Raw genomic sequence first — 9808 nt, forward strand, 5'->3', positions numbered from 1 at the left:
CCTAAGGAGAGATATAGAAAAGTAGATAAAGAATCAGTAATTCCATTTTATATATTGCATTTTATCTCACAATAATCATATGAACAGTAAACAAGCATACTTACATTTTGATGTCAAATTGATGACATCAATGAGATTTCAAAAAATGCTAAATCTTACATATCTACACAAAGACATGCACATAAATGTTCTTACTAGCATTATTCATAAGTCAAAAATTGGAAACCACCTAAATGTCCATCAACCGGTGAATTGATATATCAATGGGATCTCCTTACAATGGAATACTATTCAGTGGCAAAAAAGAATGAACTATTGATGTACGTTAAGTGAAAGAAGCCAGATGAAAGAGACCACATATTTCATGATTCCAATTTGTATGAAATAGCCACAAATGGCAACTCTATAAACAGAAAGTAGTTTAGTGATTGTCTATGGTAGGGGGTGATGGGCAGCAGGGTGAGATTGGCAGTTAATGGACGTTAGGGATCTTACTGGAGTGATGAAAACATTCTAATATCGATTCCTGGTGATGTTTGTACAAGTTGGTAAATTTATTTAAAAAACTATTGACTTGTACATAATATAACATGTAAAATATGCTTCAATAAAGTTATAAAAATATTAAATTTTATACAAAATAATTTAAAAAATACTAAAGCTCCACAGGATAAAAGTGAGCAAAAGCTATGTACAGACAAAGCAACAAAGAGGAAATTCAGATACATTTGAACATTTGAAAAATATATGTATTTTTAAAATATATTAATAATGAGAAGTGCAGATTAAAATCACTTACAGAAGATTGCCTCCCAATCCTCCAAGGGCCATATTAGGAAAGAAAAAGCTCCTGAGTCAAAGAAGAGAGGAAAGAATCACTGATTTTCATTAGTCCAGGCAAGATATATGACATCCAGCTGGCTGAGAAGGAGCCAAGCTGTCCTCTCTTGGCCAGAGGGATAGCAGCTCTATCTGTAGACAGCAGCATCTATTTGCCTCAGGATTCTAGGGAGAATGAGAATGAGAATGACTCTCTAGGGAGAGTCAGCTCAGCCAGGCTGTGATTTAACGGGAAGAGTCAAGCAAGCATGGACCATGTAATCTGCCACATCAAGACTGAGAAGGTGCTGTCATGATTGATCTACTGCAACATTTCAAGGGTAAGAAGACGTTTTAAAACAAATAACTATAGCTGAAAGTTATGACATCTTCACATTTTAGACATAGTTCTCACGCCTAAATTTGGCCATCTACTTTATAGCTAAGTTGCATGAGCTGTTTTATATCTAAGACATAGAGGCTTAAATCACTCTGGAAGAGTGCCTGCTAACAAAAGAAGGACAACTTTACATAAAATGATTTATGCATAAAAGTGCCTTAGCCCCAGGCTGAGTATTATCGCAGGCACCTCTCTTGCTATGGAAAGACGTCCTGAACATATTCTTATTATAGCACTTAAAAGCTGATCATGAAATGTGCTGTTTGTGTATCTGTCTTGAGCATTAAACTCACTACACTATAAGATCAGTCCTTGAGGACAGTTGTGTCTTATTCAATTTTGTCATTCCAGCAACTAGCACAGTGACATAGTAGGTGTTCAGTAAATATTTGTTAAAACTAACTAATCCTTAACTAACTAGTGTAGGTATCAAGCACCAAACTTTACTGTGAATGTGCATCTCGGGTTTGGAGTGTGTTGATAAACAGCCTGAACTCCTTTTTGTGTTTTTTTTCCTTGCAGGATTATCTGTCCTTTCCAGATATCCAATTACCAGTAATAATGGAGAACGGTTACACAGCTTGCTTCCAGGCAAATATTTGTTTGCTAAATCTGTGAACCAGACGATATTTAGCCCCTGCCAGCATGTGATCAGTCTTTTAAACAAGGAAAACATAAATGTGCTTGGATATTTTCACCACACATTTATAAATTTGGTCCGTCCAGATAAAGTCAGTCATCAATTTATAAAGGTAAGATCATCTGTTTTGCACTCAGATTTTTGTACATTTATAAGACGTTGTACCCATTATATGTTTTTCTTGAGCTAGTCCATGGTGGACGTTTTTTTGAAACTTTTCAAGGTACTACAAGAGGTTTCCCTTATCATAAGTAGAAATTACCCATTTATTCATTTACAATTTAGTATGAAAGTAAACACATTTTATTGATATCAAAGTTTAAGTTAAATTTTGTACTTTGGCTAATCAAAGTTAAAAATTTTTCCTAATATAATATTGTAAAAGTTGGGTAGACCAAAAGTAACTAATATCACAATCTTACTTTTATATGATACAAAATAATTGTCATTTTGCCCCATTTATGATGTATTATTTAAATTTTTGAAAAGTTTTGTTAATCCTAGAAGTAAATAAATTAATGTGAAAGCTTTGATATTTCAAATTTCTTATATTTTTAAGAATTTTTTTTTTGATATTTTGAGATGTCAAATAAAGAGATTTAAATGGCTTATAATTTTCACAGCAATAGTAATATTTTCAGTGGTGCTCTTTGCATTTTTATACATTGTTCAAAAACGATGCGATAATGTTAAGCACTGGAACATGAAAACTGAAACAGGAGGCTGATTTAAGTTGTGAAGCAGAAGAGGGAGAGTAAAAGCGAGATGACAGCGCTTTGCAGAAAATGGGGAGAGGAAATATAGACTTTAAAAACTGTGTAAAAATGAAGTGAAGAAGAATGATGAAGGTATGGCATGAGGAGGAGGAGGCAGCGTGAAGACAGGTATTTTAGGTTAAAGGACAGGAGAGCTAGTGTAAATGAAACCCCTGATGGCAATGAGCACACATAGTACCCACACGCTGGATTTTAAATATCACCATCCACTAAAAGGAATGAAGGCTCCTTAGAGAAATGGCACAATTCAAGGAGAGAGCAAGGAGATTGCAAGATGTCCCTGGAACAGTCACTGTGCCAGAAAGCAAGGAAGTGCTTAAAGAATGGAGACATGTCAAAACGGCAAAGCAGCCAGTGAAGGGGCTCTCTCTCACTGGCCAACTCTGAGACAATGTCAGCATCAAAATAAAAATGAAAAGTAGATCATTATACATTGAATAAAATGAGGCTACAGGCATCCACACTGAAATAAATAAATATATTGAGTTAATGCATAATGAATTATTTCAAAGTACCTCTCCACAAAATACATTATAATTACAAAGGCCAAAAGAATACTTTCTCAATGGAGAAAGCCACCTTACTGTTAATGAAAGGATCAGAACAAAGGGCATGGTAATAAGAAGATAACCTGAACCTGTATACAACTGATAGGATTCAATGAGAAAAATACACATCACTTGCCCAATATTCCTGCCAACGAAGCATAATTTAAATCTAGTTATGAGAAAAATGAGACAAATCAAATTGAGAGACATCATACAAAATAACTGATCTGTGTCTTCAAATTTCGAAGTCATAGAAGTCAAAGTAAGACTGAAGAACCATTTCTCCCTGAAATATAAAGACCTGTTAACTAAATAGCATGATTCTCAACTCTATCCTTTTGCTATAAAGGACATTACTGGGGTAATTGACAAAATTTGAGCGAGGTCTGAAGGTTAGATGTAGTAATGTATTAGGGTTAATTTTCGAATTTGATAGTTGTATTGTGATTTTGTAAGAAAAAAATCTTGCTTTTAGGAATTACTCATAACTTATTCAGGGTGGTGGGGCATCTGTTCGGCAACTTATTTTCAAATGGTTTAGGAAAGAAAGTTATTTGTACTATACTTGCAACTTTTCTATAAGTTTAAAATTGTTTCAAAAATTATATTAAAAATGAAAATGGACATGAGGGAATTTTATGTGACCACGGAGCTTCTATATATCTTGATTGTGTACACATTTGTCAAAATTCAATGAACTGTACATTTAAAGATGGGTATGTTTCATAGTACACAAACTACACCTGTACAAAAAACACTATTGTTTAAAAGAATACATAGCTGTGCTTGAAAATAAGGAAGAAACATTTTGATTGAAAATAAAAGTGAAACTCACTATGGTAAGAAGGCCTGGGTTCTGTGATTTGATGTGAGACATATGGCATAAGAACTCAATGGCCAGCTGAGGACAGAAGACAAACATCTTGAATTTGTCAGGAAATTATAATCGACATCCACTCATGAAGTCTAACTCTGGAATTGTGCAGTCCTTATACAAAGGGTGACTCAAAGAGCTTCAGTGAGCTGTCCAAGTTGTGAGCATATGGGACCGAAATCTAAAAGTGTACCACGCACAGCCACAGTCAAAGCTTCCCACTAAAGACCTACACACCCAGCAGGACCAGGGTTTAGGCAAACAGCATATCACCATACAGGGGGGACTTGATCAGGAGATTAGATTTTAAACACAAAATAGTAAACTTGAAAGAACATCCACTTTCATGAAAGGCATTCAACAGGTTGAACAAAATGTCAAAAAAGAGAGAAGATAATAGAGCAATGTGAAAAAGGCTATAAAGTAACTCTGTAATCCTTACATAGATAAAGACAGAAATAATGTTCATGAAAAACAAGAATTTATTAAACACTGAAGGGAAGTTATGAAAGTATAAACAAGACAAATTTCTATTGGAACTTTGGAAATTTAAAAATACAGTAAAAATGCCAACATAGGGGATAAACTTGATACAACTAAAAGAGAATTTAACAACTGCAGATAGGTGAAAAAGAATTCATTGATACAATATAATGGAGAAAATCTTTAAGAATGCATTACGGAAAGGTTAAACAATGAATGGTAATTAAGAGAAACTAAGAAACGTGGAAGATAAAGCAAGAAGTTCCAACATATTATAATAAAGAGGCCAAGACAAGTGATACTTGATGAGATAAGGACAGTGTGTGTGTGTAATGTCTGTGCCTTTCCCAGAATCTACCAGGAAAATTTCACATGTTGAAAAATTTCATGAATTGAAAAATTCACAGAACATAGAGCAGATTTTTTTCCAACTAGTATCTAGACACATCATAGAGACATTGCTGAATATGAAGAAAATACCCCAAATTACCAGAAAATAAAGGTAGATGCCATGAGAAAATTGCTGAGAGAATACAACTATAAATACAAAATTATATGTACTACAAAAATATCTTTAAGAGTACATGCAAAGTAAAGACATTTAAAGACATTCAGACTCAGAAATCATCCCGTCAACAAGAAAAATGAAGCCAGAAGGAAGAAATGGTATTCAAGAAGCAACAGTGAGAAAATAATTTATTAAAACATGGTGAAGAACAAAATAATAGGGTCAAATCAAGCATTAAGTTGAGCAAAGAATAAACATAGATTTTGAAAAGATGGATAAATTGGCAAACTACTTACAAGACTAAAATTAAGCAGACAGAGAGAAATGCTTAACGAAGCAATATTATTAATGGAAAAAGATGTATCAACAGATATAGTTGCATTTAAAATATAATAGTTATATAAGTTTAAGCATTTTAAACTATAGATTAAAGAGAAGTTTTTGCTCAAAAAGTAAACAATATCACAATATACACAAGAAGAAATAGTAAATCTGGATAGGTTAAAAATCATTAAAGAAACCGCAGCAGTATTAAAATGTATCTCACCAAATAAGGCACCAGAATTAGACTTTTATTCAACTCCTCACCGATTATCAATTACATTGTGTTGCCTTTTCCTCTAGTGAATGTGAGAAAAGGTATTGGGAAAATGTGTCCTTAACTTACAAAATGAGAGAGGTAAAACCTATGTCTTGTTTTCCTTTTGAATCTTTAAATATACTCCAATTATTAGAAATTTAAAATGTCAGTAAGCTGAAGCAAAAGTAAAAATAGTTTTTGAAATGACACTTATAATTAGATTCATAAGGGAAAATTATTAGTCTCTACCTAAAGTTCAAAATTAAGCTCTATTCTAGTGTACCAGAAATAATTTGTGTGCTTTATCATTCATGAATAAATAACTATTCTCCTTGGGAAATCGTTCAGTTCATCAATCAATATTTGGTTTCATCTAATATTTTTCTGGAAAAAAGAGAAAATTGGTAACTATTTACTTGCACATAAAAAACAAAATGTAACTCACAAGCAAAGATTTACATTTTAAAGTATAGATTTACGCTTTAAAAAATATAGATTTATGTTTTAAAAACTTTTTAAACTTTTTCAAGTATGCTTTTCATCCAAAAACACAAACCTTTAGGATTACGTGTTTAATATAGTTAATCTGACCTATAATTTTAAAATTCATTGACTTTCAAAGATTTCAATTATTAAATGTATTTCATAAAATGGTGTTCTAAACATCTGGAAAAAATTAACAAATCAAACTTGGTATTTTATTTTGTACTTATGTTTCATATCTTCCTCCTTAAACATGTTTCTAATGGCACTATAGTTGCTGGGTAATTTTTGATAGTAGATGTAAGCATAACTCTCTTGTTTTGTCCAAAAAGAAGCATCTAATCCAGTTCGGACAGATTGATTGTGTGCTTATCTCAGGCTTGTCTCTAATCTAGTGCTTTGTGGAATTGAGTACCGATTTCATCTTCTAACTGGAATTTCTCTTTCCTCTCAAAATAAAAAGCCTCTTCAGGCCACAAGTTCCAATGGTCTTCCGTGGACTGTGGTTCTGCTGTCCCTTTAGTGTTCAAAGTCTTTGAGAGACTATTTGAGTCTCTCTGACAGGGGCTCGACCTTTGGCCAGTCCAAGGCCTGTTAGTCCAGTTCTCCAGGTCTTTGATATTCTAATGAGGGCCAGATCTATGCACTTGCAGCCCAGGAGTGAGCCCAGGAGTCATACACAACCATGTGGGGTCTGCTTTCCCCAAGCAACCCTCTCTCTACAATCTCTCCAGTACTTTCTGGTTTTCTAGGGCTCCCCGTTTCATTATTCCAATCATAAAGATGGAGCTTTAGGACCCCACTCAGCCATACTGTTGCATGACTGTATTTGCATTTCGGACCAAGCAGCAGGAGGCGGAGAAGAGAAGCACTAACACCCTTTGGGGCCACAGTTCCACTAATCAGAGAGGCAGTTTCCCTCCCTCAGAATTTTGGCTCCTCAGGACTCCTGTTGACAGGCTTGCCACTGCCACCACGGGATAAGAGAGTTGAGAAAAGGAGAGAATGAAAAAGTGCTCCTCCAGCCAGAATCAGAGTGCTTCTCTGGCTCTCCCTGTCTATGCCCCAGTGGCCACCTCTGTGCTTTGGTCTGCACTGAGTCTAGGCTGGAAGATACCAAAGTAAAATAAAAACAAAGGTATACTTACCTCAGGTTTCGAATTTTGATATTCTTCTCCAATTTACCTGCTACTTTTACTTTTCAGATTCTCAAATTGCTGCTTCGTGCCTTTTGCCCAGGTTTTATAGCTGTGGTCAGTAGTAGAGCCAGGTGACGTGGGCTTTCTCCATCTTACCCAGGAGAACTGCTGGAGGAAACTTAGAAAAGTAAGTAGAACAAACAATGGCTCCCACCACTGTAACTGGTCTCAAGGCCACAAATAACGTTCATCATCTTCCTCCTGTAACACCCAGTCCAGATTTCCCTCATCCTCAGCACCCTCCTGGTCTCAGTTGTCTTTCTGCTGGCCTGACATGAGGAATGTGAGCACTTTGTCCCCAAGCTCTTTTCACACTGCAGTTGCTACGCTTGTTCATTTCCCATCCAAAGAAGGCAAATGGAAGCCAAGAAGTGCTCACATGGATTACGAGGATGCCAAACAAATTTCTCCCTTATCCTAAAGTGTAACAGTAGCTCTAACTCCTCTACATGATGAGGTTCAACTACACCTGTCAAGATATTACTGATTTTGTTTGAGGATGTTATTTTGAGGGACAGTTACTCCTTTATCAGCAATTCAGAAAACAAAGACAATATTGTAATAATTGGGGGAATGTGCTTGCTGATCAGAAAGGCCAATGTTCAGTAAGTTACTGGTTTGTCCCTTTTAGAAAGTTTTTAGCCTATCTGACCTCAGTTGTACCATCTGTAAACTGGTAATAAGAATAGAATCTAATTATATGAGATGGACATTTGGATTATGCAATAAGACCTTTGGAAAATACTTACTGCAGGACCTGACTCATACATGCTCTTGTACAATGTTTTCTATTATTATTTTCCGTGATACTTCATTAGGATGTCCATAGGTCCCAGTTTTCCTCAGGACACAAAGTTTATCTGTGTTTACCCAGTATAATTAACAATAGTGGCCTCTTTCATTTTGAAAATTATCCCAGTCCTCACACCAATATTTTATGCTTCCATTTGTTGTTATTGCCCTTTGTTGGCCTCCTGTACACTTGAGTCTACTTCCTTAACAATTCTAAAATCCATCACCTTCTCTCTATCCTCCTTTTCTTTGCTTCTGTAAAATTTCTCAGGATTTTTTGCATAGATTACTGCTAGAGCATTTTAGCTAGTCCGATTGCCTCCAGTATCACCCCTTTGGTCCTGTTTCAACACTGACAGCACAATTAACTTTCTAAGTTCAAATAAATTCATATCACTAAGGTTGTTCAAAAGACTTTCCAGAGCCATCTCTATAGAATTTTTTTATCCTGGTAGATACAATTCATTATGATCTAAAATCTGCCTCCATCTTCTCTCAACCAGCCACTAACTTGGAGCTCTGTGTTCTGGGCTTGATGAAGTAAAGGCATTGTCTTTTTCAAGTAACAACAGTAATCCTTTTCCCTAAATTAGACAATGTATGAAAATGCCAACTGGAACCCCATTTCCCAATGGAAAAATATATATATATCAAGGTTTTCTTATCAAGCTAAAACCTCTAACCGGTTTCTGAAAAATATAATTAAAACAGATTTAAAAGCTTAGGTTCATAATAATTGATAGTGTTAAGATGCTCAATGCTTAAAATACCTCTATCCCGTCGCTAAACAACAAGTCTGTTAACAAACAGTTGAATTTTATGCAGTAACATATACTGTTTGTAGTTCAGGCCATAAATGTTAACATTTGAAATATAACAGGGAAAATACAAACACAAATGCATAAATTTTATTAGATCAAAGTACATTAAAAATGTTCAACAAAAAAGCAAAGTGATCCCACAAAAAGAACTTTTACTCCCAAGTGAGAAAGAGAAATGAAGTCTAAAAAGAAATTGAAGAAGGATAAGGGAGTTTTCTTGAAGTAGGCACAGTTTGCCACTAGTGAAAGTTTATGGTACTAGTTTTGTATCAATATATGTTTTCAATTATCCCGGGTATACTATTTCTATAGGTGGAGTTGCAAGGTCATGTGGTAACTCTTCACCTTTTTGAGGAACTACCAAACTGTTTTCCAAAGTGGCTGTGCCATTTTATACTCCCACCAGCAGTGTGTGAGTGTTCCAATTTCTCCACATCCTTGTTAAAACTTGTTAATTTCCTTTTATTCTTTCTTCTTCTTCTATTTTTCTTTTTTGACCTAGCCATCCTAGTAGATATAAAGCGGTATTTCATTGTGGTTTTAATGTGCATTTACCTGATAACTAATGATGTTGAATATCTTTTCATGTGCTTGTTGGCTATTTGTAGATCTTCTTTGGAGAAATGTATGTTTAAGTCCTTTGCTCATTTTTAAATTTGGTTATTTGTCTTCTTGTTGTTGAGTTATAAGAATTGTTTATGTACTCTGGATAATAGACCATTATCAATGATATGATTTGCAAATATTATCTTTCCTTCTGTGGACTACCATTTCACTTTTTTTGATGGTGTCCTTTGAGGCAGAAAGTTTTAATTTCAACAAAATCCAACGTATCTATATTTTCTTTTGTTGCTTGTGCTTTTGATAAAATAGTTAAGAAACTCT

Source organism: Equus przewalskii, unplaced genomic scaffold, assembly GCF_037783145.1.
Source record: "Equus przewalskii isolate Varuska unplaced genomic scaffold, EquPr2 ChrUn-13, whole genome shotgun sequence".
In the NCBI taxonomy this organism is placed as follows: domain Eukaryota; kingdom Metazoa; phylum Chordata; class Mammalia; order Perissodactyla; family Equidae; genus Equus; species Equus przewalskii.